The 22,727-nt window shown below is 40.6% G+C and overlaps 1 long non-coding RNA gene across 5 annotated transcripts in view; it reads right to left on the bottom strand.

Annotated features, from left to right (window-relative positions):
• Positions 1–22,727, bottom strand: part of LOC123021566 — a 255,000-nt gene that overhangs the window by 29,121 nt on the left and 203,152 nt on the right. For 3 of the 5 annotated variants that reach the window (XR_006414342.1, XR_006414346.1, XR_006414344.1), the window contains exon 5: positions 16,088–16,242. The exons of the other annotated variants lie outside the window; for them this stretch is intronic. This is a non-coding gene — a long non-coding RNA (uncharacterized LOC123021566). The remainder of the gene's footprint in view (positions 1–16,087; positions 16,243–22,727) is intronic. 5 annotated transcript variants of the gene reach the window in all.

Raw genomic sequence — 22,727 nt, forward strand, 5'->3', positions numbered from 1 at the left:
TAATAATAATAATAATAATAATAATAATAATAATAATAATAATCCTGTTCATGCCTCTGTGGCTAAGAGAAGTAGGGAGATATACAGTGGATGTTATCCAATCTGGTATTTTCCTGGGCAAGAAGTGCAAAAGTTCATCAGCACTCACTCGCTGATCCAATGAAGAAACCAAGTTATCTCTCCAAGATTCACACATGAATATATAAAATTAATTTAGCATGAGAAAATTGGTCAAACTGTCATTGGTATGTTGTACGTCACACCCCTTTGACTGCAGTAATTGCACAAGGCATCCTATCCGTTATAGTGTGTTGGGAATCTAATGTCATACATTTGAATAGCAGATCCAGACATAAATATTCAAAAACTGAAGTAGTTGGATAATCTGATGTAAGTGGAAAAGACTTAAATACTGGTCAACAAAAAAGCCCTATGATATAAAGGAAGATCTGGAAGGCCAAACCCACCTTCTTTATTTAGAAGTGACATTCATTTCAAAGAAATTCAAGGTGGGGACATTTAAACATTTATGGAATAGAGCATTAAGTTTCTGAAATCACTTGTTAGAAATAAATAGAAGAATCCCACATAAAGCATAGACAATCTTGGGTATCATACTCATCTTAAAGGTATTAATCTTACCCCAGAAACTCAACTTTAGAGATTTGCAGCTATCTATATCTCATGATGTGGACAAGGTGCTTGGACATGTACATCCTACCACCTGCTTACTAGACCCTTGCCCATCTTGGCTACTCAAGAATGACAAGGACAGGATTGTGACCTGGATCCTGGAGGTGGTCAACGCCTCTTTAAGAGACGGCCGGGTACCTGCCCCTTTAAAGGAGGCGGTAGTCCAGCCAGTCCTAAAGAAGGCATCCCTGGATCCAGAGGAGGGTCGCCAATTATAGACCGGTGGCCAACATCCTGTTCTTGGGCAAGGTGCTAGAGCGGGTGGTGGCGGGACAACTCCAGGCACTCTTGGATGAAACTGATTATCTGGACCCATTTCAGTCTGGCTTCAGACCCGGGTACGGTACTGAATCTGCCTTGGTCGCCCTGTACGATGACCTGTGCAGGGAGAGAGAGACAGGGGGAGTCCGTCCCTCCTGGATCTCTCAGCGGCTTTTGATACCATTGACCATGGTATCCTTCTGGATAGGCTAGTGGGATTGGGAGTTGGAGGCACTGCTCTGCGGTGGTTCCGCTCCTATCTCAATGGCCGATTCCAGAAGGTGGTGCTGGGGGACTATGGCTCTGCGCCATGGCAGCTATGCCATGGAGTTCCGCAGGGGTCCATTTTGTCCCCCTTGCTATTTAACATCTACATGAAACCGCTGGGAGAGGTCATCAGGAGGTGCAGGCTGCGGAATCATCAGTACACTGATGATACCCAGCTCTATATCTCGTTTTCCACCAATCCAGGTGAGGCAGTGGCTGAACTGAACCGGTGCCTGGCCGAGGTAGTGGGCTGGATGAGGGCCAATAAACTGAAGCTCAGTCCAGACAAGATGGAGGTCCTGTTGGTGGGTGGCTCGGGCTTCAGGGTGGGGGACTTGGGCCTTGTCCTAAATGGGGTTGCACTCGCTCTGAGGGACAGGGTTCACAGCTTGGGAGTGCTCCTCGACCCTGAGCTGTCATTAGAAGCTCAGGTGATGGTGGTGGTGAGGAGCACCTTCCTTCAGCTTCAGCTGATCCATCAGCTGCGTCCCTATCTGGAGAACGATTGCCTGGAGAGAGTGACCCATGCATTGGTAACTTCCCGACTAGACTTCTGTAACGTGCTCTACGTGGGGCTACTCTTGAAGACGATCCGGATAATTCAATTGGTGCAAAATAGAGCTGCTAGGTTGCTGACGGGGACTGGGTGTTGTTCTCATATAACCCCAGTTCTCCGTCAGCTTCACTGGCTCCCTATTGAAGTCAGGGCCCAATTCAAGGTGTTGGTTACGACCTAGAAAGCCCTTACCGGCTGGGGACCTGGTTATCTAAAGGAACATCTGCGTCCATATATGCCCTCCCGCCCCCTACGATCGGCAGCAGATGCCCTTCTCCGGGAACACTCCGTGAATGATATTAGGAGGGTGAGTACCTGGAGGAGGGCCTTCTCTGCGGTGGTGCCCCACCTATGGAATGCGCTCCCCAGAGAGGTTCGCCTGGCGCCATCATTATTTGCTTTTCGGCACCAGGAGAAGACCTTTTCATTTAAAAGTTATTTTAACTGTTAATTTATTATTGTTGTATTTATAGATTTTAATATATATAGCCGAGATGGTACCAGTTTTTAAATTATTAATTCTATCTTTTTATGAATGTTGTGAGCCACCCCCGAGAAATGTTTTAAATAAATAAATGATATCTCATAAATCAACTTTCAAAACTGCCTTAATAATACCTATCTGAAAGTGTGTGGGAGATCCTCAGTTCCATGGGTTTAACTGTTCCTATGCTTCCTTTTAAAACAGGCCAACCAAGAATATGTAGTTGAAGGGAGTATAATACAGAAAGGAGCCAGTGTCATGTAGTAGTTAAGAGTGTGGGACTGGGACTCAAGAGATCTGAGTTCTAGCCCCATTCAGCCATGGATGACTTACTGGGTGACTCTGGGCCAGACTCTCACCCAACCTACAAGTACCTCACATGGTTGTTGTTGTGAGGAAAAGATTGAGAGGAGCTGGAGAAACACATAACCTGCCTTGTGTTCCTTCAAAGAAAAAAAGGCAAGATACAATGAATAAACAAACAAAGGCTTAGGTATTGTATAAATTCTGAGCATATTCAAAGTTTATACATACACTTTTAAGTGGAAGCTCAGAAAATATGAAGCATTCACCTAGAGGCTAAACTTTTCACAATAAACACCTTCTGACTGCTAAATGTGTTATTTTTCTTTGATGTCATGAACATACTCGTATAATGGACAAACAACATTAGATCTGGTAGATAGCACAGACTTTTCTCAGAATTTTGTTCTGTTCTGAGCGACACAATGAATAAATAAAAAAGTGACCCACAGAACAAAATTTTCACCTAGCATGGAAGTGTGAATTGGGGAACAGTTAGTTCCCCCTTCAAGTCAGAATGGTTGGAATAAAACTCCTTTGATGGACTTCTGCTGGGATGGTTGGAATAAAACTGCTTTGGTGGAAATCCGCTTGGAAAGCTGAGCAAGTGATGTAGGAGTTTTTCCTACTCTTTCAGTTCACACATGGGATGGCAGGGAATGCCACCTAGTCTAGAAGACGAACCCTATCTTCAAAGCAGACGCTGATGGTGTCTCAAGTGTAAAGGAAAAATTTTCCCAACAAAACACAGCAATATTTCTCTGAAATGTAATCAGATTTAGATAGGGCCAAAAAGCCATCTAGGTGAGTCCCCTACTCAGAGGCTGGATCATCAAGTCATCACCCCACAGATGCAATCCTGCTACAACTATAGTCAAATCTAAGCACTCATCAGGCCATCCACATCAGCACAAGATTTAAGGACCCTGTGGAATGGTTCTGATACAGCGGTGGCGGGTTCAGTATGCAGTGCAAGCATGCATGAGTATGATGTACCAGGTAGCCATACTCCAATGACGTGTGCTCCATGTTGAATGACTGTGTGTAGATCCCTATTCATATTTCGACTTCTGCATATAGGATTTCTCCAACGTGACTTTACCGCAAACTAGACTTAATACGATTTTAACCCAGCCATTAACTGTTCAAATTTTAGCCATGAAAACTTTGTTTGCCTCTAGTAGCATGCAAGACTTTCACTGCATCCCAATGCTGAGTTGTAGTTCATCATGCATTAGACCCTTTCAAGCAACCCAGTTCTCCACCAAGCGTACTGTCAGAACTCACCTATTCCACACACCTATTGCCAATTAAGCTCTCAGGCACTATTGCAGACATGTGAATGGCTTTGAAAACGTCACTCTATCACACCAACAGGTTTAAAAAATAACAAAAGGATGTATATTGTGTGAAGTAATGCCACAATTCCAATGCGATTCATGTAGTCTTAATAGTTTCCAAAATTTGACCACAACACTCACAATGAAAATATATTTATTGAGCACTTTATTTTAAGTTCCCATATCTGACATTTCCCTGAACTGTAACAGTGATCAACTGCTAAAACCATTCCATGCATAAATGGGGCCTCAGTATTTAAGACTAAACTTTTTCACTGTATGTTTGTCCTCGTTTTGCATAAGGTTTAGGATAATAGGGTAAGACAAAGAAAATCTTAAACATGGAATTGAACTTACTATAAATAATGTAGCTAGGTTAAACTAGAAATCATATTATATAAAAATGGACATATCCAAAGGATCTTTCTTAGGAAAATGAAAACAGAAAGTGATCTAAGGAGAGGCTAATGAAAGACTAAATAGCATGGAATATAAATGCTGTAGCATAAATTCCCAAAAAATCCAAGTGTTATTGTATTACTGGGTTTACTCAATTCTCTAATATTTTAACATACTAAAAGGCCACTAGCATTGCAATTCTATGGAGTATACTCAGAAGTAAGATGCACTTTATTCAATGAGACATTCCTAGGGGAGCATGTATAGGATTACAGCCTGGGAGAATGAAATTATGGAGAATAAAAGCATCTCTGTGGATCATTATTTTATACATCTGGTGGGGTTTTTTTTCTTTTTTTAGAAAGATAAACAGCAACTTTCATAGACCACTCTCACAATGACCTTTCCTTTGAAGAAAAGAACCTTTTAGATGCTACTATAGTTTTAAAAGGTGTGGGTGTAGTGGAGATAGGCAGTTAATCTACAAGTAAGCTCTTCCAGCAGAGGTGAACTAAGGCAGAACCATCTAACCTCAGTATAAATACAGATAACTTTCCCCTTAAAAAATACAGCTGTAAAAGCCAGAAGTTTCACTACAAAGAAAAACAGGGGGGAAGCCAGTAATGTACATGAGTCCTGCCTTAAACAAAAGATCAAAGTAAACCTCCTATTCTATCAGTAACCAAACTTTCTACCTATCAGGATGCTAGCAGGTGGCTTTTATGCTTCTGCTTTTCCAGCTTCAAATACTTATACAGATTGTGATGACTTTCATTTACATTTGATGCTCTTGATCAAGCCCAATTCCCTTCTCATCAGAAAAGAGAATTATTTAATAGGTGCAACTAAATACTCATTAGCTGACTCATGAGACACAAAAGCAACCAGCAACAGATGTAATGGGCAACTAAGCTACATTAAGGGCTTTTCTACACAAGGATGTTAAACCAGTGTATCTGTTTTGGTTTTGTTGAAGCATTTAGATCCAAGCTTTTCTCTCCTGCTTTTCTATTACATAAAATATAGGAAGAGTGCTGCTATAGTGAAATAGCTCAAATAAACATGGAGAAACAGTACCATTTCCCCCTTTCTAATGAAAAACCCCATTTTCCTTATTCTAAAAGAACAAGAAAGCAGAAGCCAAACTAGAGGATCTCAATGTTGTCTAGAGAGCCCTTCAACAACAGTAAATTCGGAACCATGCGAGTATAATACCTCAGGAAAAAAAAAAAAAAGCTTTGAGTCTCCTATTCCTTATTTATATCAAGGATGAGACTGACCAAGCAGCCGTACCAATTTTCTGCAGCATATTACCAAAATATTGTAGGAGATAGGAGTGGGAGAGATGACCCTGCATTTCTGATGTATAGGGAAAATACAATGTCACACTAGTGGACTTCCAGAAGGGTGACAGTATTTTCACTCTGTCCACTTTCTCCTTCATTCATCTGCCTCACATGAAAATCTGATCCTGAGTGTTCTCCACGCTCCAGAGATTTTGAGGGCACAGGGGGTCTGTGACAGATAGGAGGAATCACCCCCCCCACTCTCTTTCCACTGAAAGAACTGCTTGCAATGACATAAGTAGATCCCACCCATAATAACATATTTATACCACCCAACCCATGTAAGTGCATGACATTATTTTCCAGTTCTGCAGTTCAGTGACAAGCCAGATAGTAAATCTTACTTGTGGAATTAAATACAAGCCTTTTGTGTCACACTTTCTAAGTATTCAATAGATTTATAACTTTTTCTACTGACTTAGTATATTACTTTGTCCTTATAGTTCCAACAGATTTGCTGCAGTTCCAAAAGTAGAAACTAGACACTTTAAAAAGTCATTGAAAGGCTCCTCAAAGTACTAGATTTCATCCAAGGTCAACAGGGTTATCTCACACATATGTATAACCATATGCTGTATCATTCACACATATCACTTTCAGCATTGTCCCTGTAGGATTTCTCTTTTATAGGAATAGTTGGCCCCAGTTCACCGTGGATTTTTGAAATAGACTCCAAAGAAAGAAACCACAATGTGGGTGCACTCTTTCATCAGCTGAAATGTATATTCCAATCTATAATCTTGACTCTTAGAATAGTTTACAGACCTTTCAATATTATTAGCTTTGAAGAACCAACTTATAGTTAATGGTCTTATGCTTTTGCATATGTTAAAGGATGTGATTCTGAGAAACACCTGCATTTATCCTAATAGAAACATAATATGTACATTGCATATTATGTAATGTAATCACAAGCCTACACATGTATACTGCATGTTAATTCCTCAAGATGTGTGAAAATCAGGCCACAATGAGCCTTGTAAGGCTCAATGGCCTTTTATAGCATTATTATTCCTTGCCCAAATTAGTTTTGAAGTCTCACAAGTCAAAATAGCTGAAACTAAGTGAAAAACTGATGCAAGAATTATGGTATGTATACTGATAGTAAGAACTGTGGGAAATTTCTCTTGAGGTTTGTGTGTATCCTCTCTGATCAATGCAATTTAATTCTTAGGATTCTAAGTTAAGTCTCATTCTTTTAAATGGGTCTACTCTACATAAGACTAACACTGGACACAATATTTAATTTCCTTTTTCACTCTTTTCTTTTTAAAATAAGTGTACACGATAAAGCAAAAGGATAAAGGATAAAACAATAAATGTTTCTGTTAGCTTCACACACTGAACATACTAATGCAATCTTCCATGTTCTAAAGTCTGGGGGAAAGAATGTGATTAGACTGTAGAAGAGGTGTGTCATACTTATTTTTTCAAAATGGAATTTACACTGGCTGATAGATGTCAACCAGGAACAGAAAATCAATGCTACATGGCATATATTCAATCTGTAGAATTCATTTATAGTGCAATAATGTAGAATCCACTTATAGTAATAGCAGAGAGAGAGAGAAACAGAGAGAGAGAAAGAGAGAGAGCACTGACATATAGATGGGCTAAACATATATTTCCCTATATTATTTCCAGGCATACTTATTACAGGGTTTCTTTGTCACAAGTCAACCAACTGCCTACAGTAGCTCTTGTGCTAGAATTAGAGTGAGAAAATTGTGCTGAAAGCTTACTTCCTTTCTACAAATAGCAGCCAGCCTTTCATTCATTTATAAATGGGAACTGCAATCAATGCACATTTATTGGTGCAATATTCTTAAGTAGTATGTTTCTGAAAGAAAGGTAGCACTTCCAAATCACTTGGCATATACCAGTCTGTAGAAGTTTATCTGTCCCAAGTTTAAATGGGATCTACACAACATTCCAAAGATTTCTGAGCAAAGAATAACTTTGTAGTGCAAATATTCCTTCCATAGTTTTGGAAAGAACAACTAGCATATTTTCATATGACCCTACTCACCATAAATTCATGAGTAAGACTTTATTAGAAAGCTATCTACACCAGACACCTCATGATGCTAAGGGAAAAGGAAAATACATCTTGTACTTGGCAAAGTCATAAAAAGTAAATACATTTTATACTAAACAGAAGATAATACCAGGACAAATTCATTTTCAGTTTAAATAAAATTTTGAAAGACATTTCTCAAGACTGATGCTAGGCAAAAATAGGAATGCATAGGAAAGTAGGGCTATGCTCACAAATACCATTTTGTTAGATAACTTGCAGTTCAGAAGCTGTATTAAGGTCATCAGAACTGGAATATGATCTTTCTTGGCCAAGTGAGAGTACTGTTTTATCAGAGAGTGATTAAAGCTACGTATTTCCTAGAGGAAATAATGCAACTTCATTTCAAAAACACACAGAAAATATAGTATAATAGTGTGGCCATGGAAGACTCTCATCTTTTTTAAATCCACAGGAGAATATTTCTGGTTACTCGTTTAGATTTTCAGAAAGAAGAAGAAAAAATGGATGATTGGCAGTCCTTCGACAGCATAAAAGAGTCATGTTATAAAAACTGTTCTGCTATAGTGCAGTGGATTGAAGATTTTACAATGCTTTCAATATATGAATGTGCGGCATAGAGACAACTACTTCAGAGACGTATTTTTGCTTTTGTTGAAGCCTAGCCTATGTGCTAGGAAGCTGTGTTTATTTCATTGCAATACATGTGTTAAACGGGGTTTTTTTTCACATTAGGAACCTCTTAGCAGGGATCCGTGGGTGCCATGGTACCCATGTGTACCACCCAGATAACCCCTTCATAGCAACCATCAGAGATGCTGGTGCACAGCAAGGCGGTAGCAGGCACCATGTTGGGGACCCTGGTTAATCAGTCTAGTTTTGAATCCTAGTTTCCAAGATTAGAGCAAAATTTAAACCAATTGTGTCTACAGGTTTTGTCTGTTTTAAAACAGACAGACAGATCCTTTTAAAAGGGATTTATTTTACCTCCCCATCCTCAGGTAAAAACATTTGGTTTAATGGCAAGTTTCACATTTTTTAAAATTACATCTGACTTCCTCGAGAACAGAAGGGGAATGCCATCAGGCCCAGGTGATGTGTTAATTTTTAATTTGCCTACTAAATTCCAACCCTGTGTCTTGTGTTATTTCAAATTCTAACATACAATTTCCCAGTTTAAACCTCTTATCTCTGGTTCTCCTTATATCATGTGGTGGAAAAACACAACCTATTCCCTTTGCATCTCTAATGTCTACAAATAACGACACTTTAAAAATAAATCATCACGCCAAATAGGATACAATGATGGCTCCTGAGTATGACATGACTGAAATCCTCATTATGCATAGTGACAGGTATCCTAATGTGCATCGCAGATTTCTTCCTCAAAGAGAAATAATGAGCTGTCCAGGGCCTTCAGTGCTTTTTATAAACATCTCAAATGTTTTTCCCTGTACTTCTGGCATACTTTCTGTTAAACAGCAGCCAAAACAAACAAAACCTACAAAATCCTAAAGCAGCACAAAGATCACAATTCTAATGTTGCTGACAACACCGACACACTGTTCCAGTTATGGAAATATCATTTTCATTCAACACCTTACTTCGAAAGCATGGGGCACTTTTTGCACAAGTCCCTCCCGATTAGCATCCTGTCCAGTTTGCTGCAGGCCATAATGTAGCCTTTGATAATAGTTTTGGCATATGTTTCCTAGGGAAAGGCCTGGCTGGCCTTCTGTTGAACGGATGTTGATTGTGTTAATGCAGAACACTCCTATCTGCTACCTCCTGCTGGGTCAGTCCCTAACGACCACATGACTTGTCAATATCACTTAACACAATTCACAGGAAAACACGTTTGCCAGGGGAGCGGACACTTTCTAAATGTCCACAATACACGAGCATTTAGCATGTATCTTATTAACGCTGCATATATTATTATTTCAGGGCAGTACAGGCTTCATAACATAATTCAGCAATGGCTGGTTTATACCTTATTCCCATGCCAGCCTCAGATGGATAGTCAATGAAGGCAGGAAACCATACTTTTAAATCTCCAGCATTGTCTTACCCAAGGTACTCCAGGCAAGCTGAGAGGCAGCATTAAGGAAGATAAAGATTATGTCATTCTTAAGCAGAATCACTGGTGTTGTTTTCAAGGAAACTATGTAACATTTAAAGCAGAGCTGGGGAATGTGTGTCCTGAGACTGACTTCAATGCATATCATTATCTATTTGCAAACCAGTGTTAATAATCAGCAGTGAACCTACATGCACAGTACTATTCCCCAAGTCTCCTTAATGATTAGCAAGACCCTTGATTCAGAGGGTGCTGTTCTGTCCTACTTGCTCCTTAGATGACGTTTTCCCAGAACTCTGTCATATGTGGGGAGAGTTAGTCACATTCTCATTCCTTCTATTTTCTTCTTCACTAGCTCTGCTCACTCTGACTTCTTCTCCCATCACATCCAGAACAGGTTGAATGCACTCACGTGAGCCAATTTTATCTTGCAGTCCATATGTTTGCATCCCACCTTTGTTGGTCTCCCATGCGCTCAAGCAAATCACATTGAATAAACCAATCACACAGTTGCACAACTTTCACAATATAAAGAAAACTGAAATAGTTGTCTAGGAAGATGCCAGACAAGAAAACCCTTGCTTATTACTGAAGACCCCAATATTAACCATTATTCAAAGGATCTGCATGGATTATTTCATGTTTCTTATTTGTATTCCATAAACTCATGCAGTGCCATGCACACTGTGGAACTACAGCAGTAACAAAAGCACAAGTTAATGTATATGAGATGGAAGGGGATGAAAAAAAGGTGAATGGCCCAAAGCAACATGAGCCAAGCTTCAAAACATGCAGCCAGTTACCTTACAGACAAGGGGGTTGTATTGCCAGAAGAACCTAATGAGTGCTCACTATGATTCAGAATTGGGCAATGTACAGAACAGTTTGTTCTATCTGTAGGAATCAGTCCATTTCTGTCCATGTAAACATGAGGTAACAGAGGAACTGGTGTGGTGGTTCTTGCAGTTTTAGTATCAGAGAATAAAAGGCATCCCGAATGCTGTCTGTTTCTAAGTGATTGTGACTGAAAGCTCAAACATCTAGCATTTTCCCTGTAAATTAATATAACTAGACTGTGTCATATCCTACATAAAATTGTTGAAATTATTTGAAAAGGAGGTGAGGCAGACCAACAGTAAGTAACTCAATATGTAACAAAGAGAACTTAAGGGTCAGCTGTTCAGGCCACAGCTATAGGTTTTAAGATATTCTGAAAAGGCTGAAACCATATATGGCAAAGACAAAATTAAAATCCAAATGCGGTCAGAATCAGGGATGGAAAAACTTCAGGCTTGAGAGAGCTACTCCTCTGCCCCCCAAAAGGCTGAAATTCACAAACTGGAGCTACAAAATACCAGCCAGGGACGGAGCCAAATAAAACATGGGGGGACTCCGACTGCACTTCATGATTAATATACAGCAACATGTCCGTTAGACCAGGAATTCTAACAGCCTCAAAGAGAGATCAAAACACCCTTTGTTGTAGTATTGTTAAACAACTGGGAGCGAGAAATGCTTCTTCATCAATTGCAAATAGTCCAAAAATATACTAGTAGAGCCCAAGAGCTTCTTCCCACACATTTACGCCTAAGGTGCTGCTACCTGTGAAGTCACCTGTACACCCAAGAGCACCAAGTCTGTTTTCTGGAACTTGAGCAGCATTTGCCACTGCAGGTATGGTTATCCCAAATTAAATTGGGCAAGTTGTACATGTAGCGTACAAATGTGCTTTTCCTTTAGCAGGAATGACTGACATGAGAGTAGCTGAGGATAAGCAGTTCACATCTGTAAAACAGATTTTCTAAACTACTATTACTATGACCCCCCCCAAAAAAAAAGATGCAGCAAAGGCACCAATAGCAATGACACTGGTGAGCCAGTGGTATCATAAAAGCTGAATTGTACCTGTCATGAAGGATACTGTAAGGCTTACACTGAACAGTAAGTATAAATACTAAGCAGCAGCACAACCTAGTGAAGCCTTTGCAGTTTCCGCAGGACAGAGGATATGGCGAATTTATTGCATGTGTCAAACAAACAGTTGCAAAATTATTATTGGTGCATTACATTTGTATCCTGCCTTTTTTCTTCTTGTGAAGAACTCAAGGCAGCTTTCATAGCTAGGCGGATGCTGATGGAGAACATACACCTGCATTGCCATGGAATCTTCCCAATGAAAAATGAGTTGCCACTGTCATGATAGCAACCACTATTGTGGGGTGGTGTCCCCCCACTGCAGAACTGTCTGCATGTACAGTACTTTTTCCCATAGGAGCAGTGGTAGACATTTACGAAGGGAGAAGCGAAAGGGGAATAGAACTCAAGACTATCGCTGGGTTGTAGCTAAACGTATGAACCCCAGTGGCTGCATTCACACATAAGGAAACTTAACTTATTAAACCAGAATGAGCATGAGCTGCTTACTGGAACATGAGGCCCATTTGCCCCCACTTTCTTCCTCCCACTCAAGGGGCTGTGTAAACAAAGTAGACCTAGATAAGTTATTGTATCAGAACCCAGATTTATGGTTTACTATATACAAACAAGCCAGGATTGTATACTAGCTTTAAACCCACACTGCAGAGTGATAAAGGTAGACTTCTGACTTGTATTAAACACACCTAATAGCCAGAATGAAAGACAGGCTTTCTCTTTTCCAAATGGATCCCAAATTGTAGCTCATTTTTTTTCTGTCCTCCAGAATATAATGCAAGTCATTTAAGTGTCTACTTGTGCCCGAGACTGGTGGAATGGAAGGCAGGATCAGTGGGGACAGAGGCAAAGGAATCCGTGGAGATACAGCAGTCTTTTGAATCCTCAACAGGAAGCAACCCATACCACAGAATCATGAAACTGAGGCACGTGAGCATTATGATTTTACATTTGGGGTGAAGAAATCCCACAGCCACAAAAAACCACTGCTTTGGACACATACCCTCTTGTTCCAGCTATTAGATCAAAGCAGAAAGTTTACATTCCTTGTTCCTCCATGATCCCCAAGCAGCCCCAAACCTGCATAATTATTAAGAATTAACAGTGTGATGCAGCACAATACAAAATTCCAGCTTGCACATATATATGGAGAAATAGAAATAACTGGTTTATTCAGGAATAAGCATGGGCAGCAGGTTCTGGGTGCATTCACAATCCAGTCCATTGGATGTGATGATATACTTTGGAATTCAGCAAAAATCCCTTGCAAAAGACAGACACACAACCCTGCAACAATACTCACACAGACACACTTGTAGACACTGAGGCTCCTATTTACATACACCTGTGTGTGTGCACATTCGACGCACATGTGCTTGCTTGAATCTAAACAAAACTAATCCCTCACCTGAGCAGGCCGGCTTCTCTTATATCTGTAATTCCATTGCTCTGGGAACTGCAACAGCTCAGCGGCACTGCAGGAAAGGCAAGGAAGAACCAGATTCATGCAGCTCCAGCTGTTCCTGCTCTCTCTCTCTGAATCCTCCACACAGTGCAGGCTCAGACATTTTTTCCCTAAACTCTCTCTCTGACTCATTGCCGCCCAATCAGATAATGAGAGAGAGACCAAAGGAATGAGGTGCCCAGGGTTATTAATTCCTTTTCTTCTAGCTGGACTACACTCCCAAGAAATCTCTGGCTTTGGGTGGAATGAAGAGTAGGTTGCCCAAACCCAAACCCAAACCCAAGCCCTGCCCAAAAGCCATTTCCTGAGTCTGAAAAAGCATATGCTTCCTTTTAATAACAAAATATCCACAAGACTGTATTTGCTGGGGAAATATACTGAGAAGGTGCACCTATTGCACACAGAAATGATCCCTAGAGGAAAAAGGAATAGCTGCTACAACGCTTGGACTCCTGGAGGTGGTGGTGAGGTGACTGTTCCTACTCATCCACCATGATTGTCCAACTAGACTTCTCCTGCCTGTCCCTCCGCACCCCATTCATTTTCATAGCACGATGCTAGTGACCTGGTTCACACATACGGCTTACCCATGTTTACTTGCCCTACCCAGAGTTTGCTTGACAAGCAATCAAACAAGCGGCAGTTTGTTTTCTCAGTCAGTTTCTTTGTCTGCTCCTTCCCTGTAACCCAAATATCTCTGTAGTGCTTTGGTACTGGCATGCAGAAAGGTATGTGTGTGTGTGGGGGGGGGGGGTTCTTTTACTATTCTTGTGCTTTACATCTCTTACTTAGCAAAAAATACATCTTTTCTGTTTATACATAATTACAATCTATAATTTAAGCAACTTGCAGAGTTCATAACCCTAACAGTATAGGATATCTTTCTGGGATATTCATGATGCACAAAGTGTGGCTGGATTCACACAATTCAAAAATCAGAATTCAGCAACCCGTACTGTAACTAGGGTGATGTGAAAGCCCGTCCATAGTGTGACAGAAATATGTGGGGAACTGTGTACGGCGATTAAGAAAGCTGGCTATTCCATATACAAATTGCTGGCAAAATGTCTAGACATCATTGTAAGTATAGGATAAGGCCTAGAAGAGGGCCGATTATTTGGTTTGTTTTGTGAAGAAGGGAGCAATGATGATAGATTTGCTTTCTGTCATAAACAATCCCTTCATGCTAAGGATTGTATGGGGTTCTCAGTGCCAGTTTGCAAATCTTACCGGCACATGAGAAATGTCACTCAACCTGTCTGTTTTACTAACATTTCCTATCAGCAAGCAGACAGGAAGCCTTCTCAGATGCATTCACAAAGAGGCAAACAGAAGCCAGAGCTAAAAGTAGATTTTCTTTCTGTATGCTAGTGCCCCGAAAGAACGGAAACCATATGGAGGTTAAGCTATTATTCATCTAGCTGCAGTCTTCAGGTGGCTTCAAACTGAAAAGAAAAATTGTCTATAGATGTACCCAGCCACCATCTATTTTGTTTTTCACCATTTATGTTGCAACAGTGCTACTGATGTTAATAGTTGAACTGCCACAGTCAAAAGCATATTAGCATTTCTGTGTAAGAGCACACTGAAGCTGACAACTAAATTGTAATAATTCACTCTGGGGTGAACCGTTAAGCTTTCAGGAATGTCTAACAGTGTTTTTATCCATTGGAAAATTGCTATGAAGTGAACCTACTTAGCTCTAGCTCTAACACTGGCTTGCTCATATAGGGAAATAATATCCTGAAATCCTGGGTGAAGTAAGGCAGTCAGTAAGTTGCAGGAAAGCCATTGACAAAGTAACAAGAATTACATTAATGTACTGAAGGGCGTTTTCCGAGAGCTCTCTGATTTCAGTATTGGCTTTAACAATCAAAACTTACTGACGTAGTGGGAAAGCAAACCAATCACATACACCTCCTGAAGGTGGCCCTCTACTCCTCATGCTCATGTGGTTTTTCAGTCATCTCCCTTCTCCGCTCTCATAATCCTCACCACCCATAATATCAAATGAAACACAAAGCCTGCCCAAGACATTTTACTGCCTGAAGTAAAAGATGAAATGGCACCTCTCCAGAACCCATGCACAGATGGTAGCTGGGCTGGCAGTTGCATTTTACTGCAACACTTGGCAGGACAGCATTTTCTGCTGCACTTGAGGAAAACAGACTCACATCTCTCGATCTTCCAACCCCACACAACTACACTTCTCCTAGCATCTGCCATCCAAGGCTACTTTCTCTCCCCACTTAATGGTAGGCCTCGCCCTGTTCAGGCATAGTGTTTTAATGCCATCAACAAAAACATGCCAATAATTACAAACAGGATTTGTTAAAGAAGGTAAAGGGACTTGAGAACAACATCTGAACAATCAGACCTCAGCACAATGCCAGGAAGATGAATAACTTTTTGACATTTGTGCTACAGAAGAGTTCCACAGATTATTGTATTATGCTCAACTGGTTCTGGACACAGTAAATTACACCTAGCCAAAGCGTCCACGACCCAGCACAGAGAGAGTTGGATTATTCCCATTGCAACATATTAGGCATATGCTGTTTTCCCCTGGGTTTTTACTAGTGTGGACTTAGACGTTTATTTAGCTCAAATCATGTTTTTGGAACATGATTTTCTTACTAATTTAAATGATGAAGATCACGTCTTCAAAAACTGCTGTTCAGAGCAAAGGATGAGAACATAAAGTTAATTTCTGTTCTTTAAACAAAACATTCCAAACAGGACATCACTGAAAAATTAAGCTAAAGATACAAAACAAGAAATAGTTGTATAGAACCTTTTAGCCTTTTAGATACAGAACATCCTACTCCTTCTCTAGTTACCCCCAAAATAATGAAGTGTTGCCATGAACTACAGCCAAAAATAATATGGGCAAGCTTTTTAACTTTATTTGGTTATTACTTACTGTTACTTTTAGAGAAGGATTTATCATCATTCCAATTAGTACTTGCAGGATGAACCAGCTGTTCCGACAAATTCAACCAAATAGTGGTGTGTGTTTCAGGCTTTGCCATCCTGATTACCCAGTTTGCCACTTGGCTGCTTGTCAGTTTCATGTACCTGGGAATAAAAAGGCACAGGGAAAATTGCAGCTGCCCCTTGAATATGGGGCTTGGACATCTTTTCTGCAAATTGTAAATCCCGCAATCAAGTAATTTTACTGGGGAAGTCTGAGTTGCCAACCAGTCAGACATTTACAAGACTGATGGAATTTCACTCATCTGTCCAAGTGCAGAACAAGATACTGCCTGGGCTCAAGAAAGTGTGTTAGCAGCTTCAATGTGTGTGTTCACAAGGTATAGCTTTAGCCATTATTTATGTTACTATGGCCTCAATTCTTTCATTCCTCAGTATTCCTGCCCAATAGGAGCTGCACTGAAAGGAAAATTCAGCAAAGTGCCACAGTTGCCAATGAATTAGTTTGTACTTTTCTGGCTACACATTTTTGTGACACTCTTGTCTGAATTAGGGCTCATTTTAAGAATTCTTGAAGTTATGCTGAGGAACTATTTCCACCGTTTGACTGATGGTAGATAAGGTCCTTTTCTCTAGATTAGGAAAGGGCCTTTTCAGTAATGACAATTCATGCATGGATTGAGCTACTTAGAAAGGCTTGCTAGATGCCTATTTTGAGGTCTCCTCAGTATGAAGTAAAGTCACCCTACAAGGGGATTTTAGGCCTTCCCCGACAAAGAGCATTTCTACACTTTTAGATATTTGCAGGGCTGCTGTTAGTAGGACTGTTATCTTTGGTATATGGTGTTGTATATAGTAAATGGGAATACATAGTAACAAAATGGGTATTTTGTTTAGAACAGACAACTTGTTTAGAAGGGGGTGGAGGACAAGTAGACAAATTTTCTTTTATCATCAAAAGAATGGAAGGATTTTGACCTAAGAACCTCAGCCAGAGTCAAACAAAAAGATTTTCCCCCAAGGGCATTAAATGTCTTCACAGTGACTTGAAAAACACTGGGCAGTGCTGAAACAGAAATGGACTTACCCTTTAAAAGTGTTCAGAAGCCACAGTTTCTGCAAAATACAGCAGCCACAGTAATAACTGGGACCAGCCAGTCTGAGCATATCAAACCAATCTGGCTCACTTGCATTGAGGCCATCTTTGTTACCCTCACACTCTCCTCAAAGCAATTTCCCTGTCCAGCAAGCAATCTCATAGCTGAAGCTGAAGACATTTTTATTAGGGAACAGGTATGTTGGCTATACTTCCGTGACCTAAAGAATTGCAAATGCTCATCACCACGGTTCACTCTTCCTTTTTTTGGGCTGGATTTCAATTCCCATGGGCCTGTGTGACTCAGGAGCTCTGTCAAGTGCTATCAAGGTGAACATACAGAGGGCTTTGAGAACAGAATGGGGAGGCGTGTCTCCTTTTAAGTGCAATTCACCTCAAGCATTCCAAAGACTCTGCATGTGATCCTTTTTATATAGCAAAGGAGTCAAACTCCCCCCTGGAGGTGGGGGGGACACTTATCAATAACAACAGAGCAAGCGTCTGGAGTTTTAGAAAATGTTTAGTAATCCACTGCAAAACTTAAAAAGAACAAGTATTTACAAAAATGAAGCATAAGATGAATTTCCCAATAGAAATATATTGCTGTCAGAAATGTTAAGTATGAGATTCCTGTGCAATACACAGAGACAGAAAATAATGCAACTATGGGATTATTTTGAATTACAGCAAGTTAAATAGCTTCTCAGTAGCGCAAGATGTTTCCATACTCTATGTGGCATATGTTTACATGAACATGTGTAGTAATGCTTCCGCCCTTCTGCTAAATCCCAAGTAGGTATTCCATATCAATGACAATCATGCACAATTCAGAACAACAACAGGAAACACATTCCTGTATGTTATCTCTTTCATACGGAGTCTGCACTCCCCAAGGAAATATTTCCCAACAGCTTCCATGCAACTGAAATGATGTGGAAATGGGCATCTTTCCTACGTACCTAGTGTGGCTTACATAGTTAAAAGATAAAAAACACAAAACACAGCTAGAAGTATATTTGGTATCATGAACTACCGCCTACAGCAATGTCCTCACAATGATAAGGAAAGACTAGAAAGTGAGTTATAAAAGCTGCAAAACTGCTAATATGTGTCATCATCATTCATAGTGCTTAAGTGTTGCCTTACATACACTAAAAGATAGATCACTTAACACATCGTGTCACCATTCTTCTTCTTTCTGATGTTCGGCCCCAAAGTGCTGTTCCTCATACAGCCAAAATAGCACTAGCGACATAAAAGGGGAAGGTATCAGCAGGGTTTGGGGAACTCAATCATTTGGAAACACAGAAAAATATGGGGGGGGGGGCGCAACAAATGAGACACACACATGCTTGTGCACACGCAGAGAGACCAAAAATTCAAAGGCCTTATAAGAACAAGGCATCCTCAGTAGCCACAGAATGATGACTCCCTTTTGGAGTGGGGATGGGAGGAGAGCAGAGGGAGGAAAAATAGAGAATCCTGGAAAAAGAAGCAAGCTGGTTGCCACACTGAACAGCACTCTACACTGCAAGTCCCACGTGTTATTCTGACACTGAAAATGTAAAAATTCCAGCTGACTGTGTGCACGTAGCTTGCTTAAGGCCATGTGTGGTGAATCCTATGCATGTCTGTGCAAGCATATTCTATTACATTCAGTAGAATTTGCTCTTCTGCAAATTGGTACAGGATTGCAGTTCTGGCAGATTCATGGCTGATGGGAGAAGCAGCTCAGGCAATATCTGACTTATCTCTCATCCTGTTCGCCACTGTGCAGATTTAACTTTTACAATGCCATGTCGAATGCTCTCCATATCAAGGATAATCAGACTATCTATCATTGTTCCTTTTCCATGATTTAACATTGTGATTTGTCCACTATATAGCCTCTCTCAATTTTAAGTTAAATTAATGTCCATACATTTTTTTTTAAAAGAAAATGGTCTTATTTCTTGTCTTTGTAACTCACCTTGGGAGCCTTTTTGGTTAGAAGACAGGATAGAAATTCTTCGAATAATTAAATAAACCACCCCGAAAGAGCTTTAAATCCTGTTTGCTACCCTATCATTTGTGCTTAGTGTTGGTTTCTTAGACTTAAAATCATCTCCAGATAGTAATAGTGTATTTCTAACATTTCTGAGTTTATCTCGCATATCTACATTTGTGCTACCTTTTGCTCCTGCCCAGCAACAACCACCTGTTCCATAGCAAACTATTCATTCAGTTGTGTTTATGCAGCCCACTGCTGTGTGCAAAGGTTTCTGGGCTGTAGTCTCTGATTCCTGAAACCACACGGAAGGTAATGCCATTAGAACCAAAGTAGGACCTCTCTCAAACTGGCTCAAGATTAACCAGGCAAGTGTGCAAGCATGCAGTCCACAAAACCAATACGAATCAAGAAGGATCATTTGCTAGGGGACATTCATCCAGCTAATCACTTGGCAGAAGTTAAACCCAGGCCCATTGCTGGCTCCAGCTTTTTGAAGGCCCTTGAACAATATACCCTTACAGGTCTCCTCTTCATGCATCTAACTTCTCGCCGCCACTGTCGCCAGCTCTTATAACTCTTCCTCTTTTTCATCGTTATTCCTTGCTTACCTGACTGACAGAAAACCAGGTAGCAAGTAGGCAGTGACCTCTACTGCTCCTCTTCTCAACACCACTGTTGTCCGGCCCAGAGTGAGTATCAGGTGAACAAGCAGGCTGCAGTGGTGAAAGGCAGAGCAAGTTCAGGAGGCTCTCATCAGTGAATTGGAGCTGCTGGGATGTAGGCCTTCAGCAGCTTCCCAAGCAGGCCCATCCTAGACAGGGCCTGCCCACAACTTAAGAGAAAAGGAGTTCCCTGGCCCTGTGGTCCTATGTCCTCCCTGGAACTGTCAAGCCCAAGTTTTCTCTATCTAGTTTCTCCATCAGTTTGTGATTACTATTTTTAAGTATTCATGAACATTAGAACCATTAGAACATTAGCATTAGATTAGAATCTTTACAGGAAATTGTACATGTAAAAATTCATATCAATTTCTGTACGCAGCTCATATAAGCATCATTTTGCAACCACATCTACCAATATAAGCCCAAACACATGTATTTTTTTAATTGAAGAACTGCACTGCAAAATTGGGAGGAAAATAGAAATGAGGGCCAAACATCCCAAGGCAGAAAAGATAAAAAAGGGTGAGTGTAGGTTCAAGAGTAAGTATGAGTAGAGCAGCGAAGAGGCTCAGTTTGGACTCTCATAGACCCAAATACTGGGCCCTCCCCTTAGCTATTAAAATGAACAAACCACATTTTGTGCTTTCATATCTTTAATGGAGGGTAGAAGCCTTTCTCTCAACCTCTGTGTGCCCTTTAAACTCTTGATGTACAACTCAAAGGAATATGGATATACTCACTTGCAGAACGTCAGAGATGCTGAAACTGCAAAGCTACATTCCCTATCTTGAAAGGAAGTAGAACACCCTGATGACACCTGGTGAACATTAAAGGCAGCTTTGGTTTCAAAGACAGGGACTCATGAGAAAAACAGAGGTCACACTTGTCAGAGTACTTCTTCCTTTCCAAACACAATTCTTTTTCTTTTCTTTCATGTTTTGACTAACATTATTAATCCTGGAAAATATTTTTCTTCCCTTTGAGTACTTCCTGATGTATGAGCCAGTCTTTTCTGCCTCTTTCCCCATATGGAGAACTTGAGTAGTTGAGATAACTAAGTTGCTCGATTAAGCAGCAAAATAGGCCAATCCCTCAGTGACCCTTGAACGACCATCAACATATTTTCTGTCCTAGCCCAAGAACTAGTTAATTCCAGACATCAACACACATATATGAACTTACTAAAACCATATGGTCACTTGAGGTTACTGTTACATTAGTGGAATTAGAATCCATTTCTCCAGCACAATTGTTGCTTTGTGGTATATAGATGCAATCACAAATCTATAGCGCGCCATCCAGAAACAGAGGAACAGACATCAGAAACCAGAAGAATCAAGTTTCCAGTTTCTTGAAATTGTTCAAAGATACTACTTGACAGAAAGAAACAACTTACCAATAGGCACAGGGCTTCTCCTTTAATTCTATGGCTGAATGCTAACATATTCATTGGAAGTAAATCCTGTTTTCAAAACAACCCTTCAAAGAAATGTTATTTGAGCAAAATGGGAACTGGAGATAAGTAATCTAGCCAGGACTGGGAAAAGTATCAAACCTCAGGAGGATTATTTCAGCATCACCAATGTTCACAGCACCTTAGAAAATCTACTCTGGTGTTACAGGGGGATTCTGATATGCTGGCTCTCCAATATGTGTGTGGTGTGCTATGCATCTTAATTAGCATTACCCTGACACTGTGGCCCAAGACAGAACCAAAGGAGATGCTCCCTGGGACATTGGAGACACACAAATGCCTGCTTGATACCACTGCCCAGAAGAGTAACCTTCAAGATAATATTTGAACAGGGCAATCCAAAGCCCTGTACAGAGATGTGGCTTTGTCCTGAAGGATCAAGTACCACCCAAGCATTCTTGATGGCACCTTTGTTTTGAATCTGCTATTCTGTATAGCTTAGGGATACAAGACACTGGAACACATGTTCCCTTTGACTTCAGCAGACTTCCAAATTGCAATCCAAGTCTGGGGATGAGGGTTCAGCTTCCATGAAATTGCTTGAAATATTTGTGCAAGTTTGGAGCTAAGAATTACATATCTCTCATACAATTTGCACAAATTGGGGCCAAGTCCTGAGTCATTGCTGTTCTTGTTGCAGCATTTAACATGGGAAGTATGGATACATCCTCCTCTCAATGCATAGGCACACACTCTGCTTTGGCCACCTTGACTTTACTAGCAGTTAATTTCAGATTTACACAGACTAAAGAGCAGAAACTTGAATTTTGCACAAATGTTCCCACTTTTTTTTTTCAAACTGCTGCCCATTTTAAAATAGAAATCCTTATGCTGGTTCAACTTGCATCAGACTGAGTTGGTGCTATGGCTGAGGATCTAAGTTAAGCATATCCCATGGATTTACACTTACACTTCTCTACCACCCAACAGCCAAAGCTCTCTGGGAGGTCTGTGAAGATCACAACCATTGAAATACATAATAAAAAACATGTACAGTGGTACCTTGGCTCACAAACGCCTCAGTTCATGACCAAATCGGGTGGCAAACAGAAATTTCAAGAAAAAATTGCCTCAGGTCGCAAACTTCGCATTGGGTGATGATCATGATTGCCCCGTCTTCCCTGCACAGGTACGATCACGGTCAGGGATGGCCATGATCGCGGTCACGCTTGTGCAGGGAAGACGGGCGAGTTCGTGGTCATGCTTGGGGGGGCGGGGGGAGATGGCTGGGATCTTTATTGTTGTTTGTTACTTTGTTGTTCTTTGTCACTTTGTGTCAAATATTTGTTTAAAAAATGGTTACAAAATGGATTAATCTTATTTCCATTAAACCTTATAGGGAAATTTGACTTGGGTCACAACTAATTTGGGTTGCGACCAGAATCATGGAACAGATTAAGTTTGTGA

This window comes from Varanus komodoensis, unplaced genomic scaffold (assembly GCF_004798865.1).
Source record: "Varanus komodoensis strain SLA01 unplaced genomic scaffold, ASM479886v1 scaffold17, whole genome shotgun sequence".
Taxonomy (NCBI): Eukaryota; Metazoa; Chordata; class Lepidosauria; order Squamata; family Varanidae; genus Varanus; species Varanus komodoensis.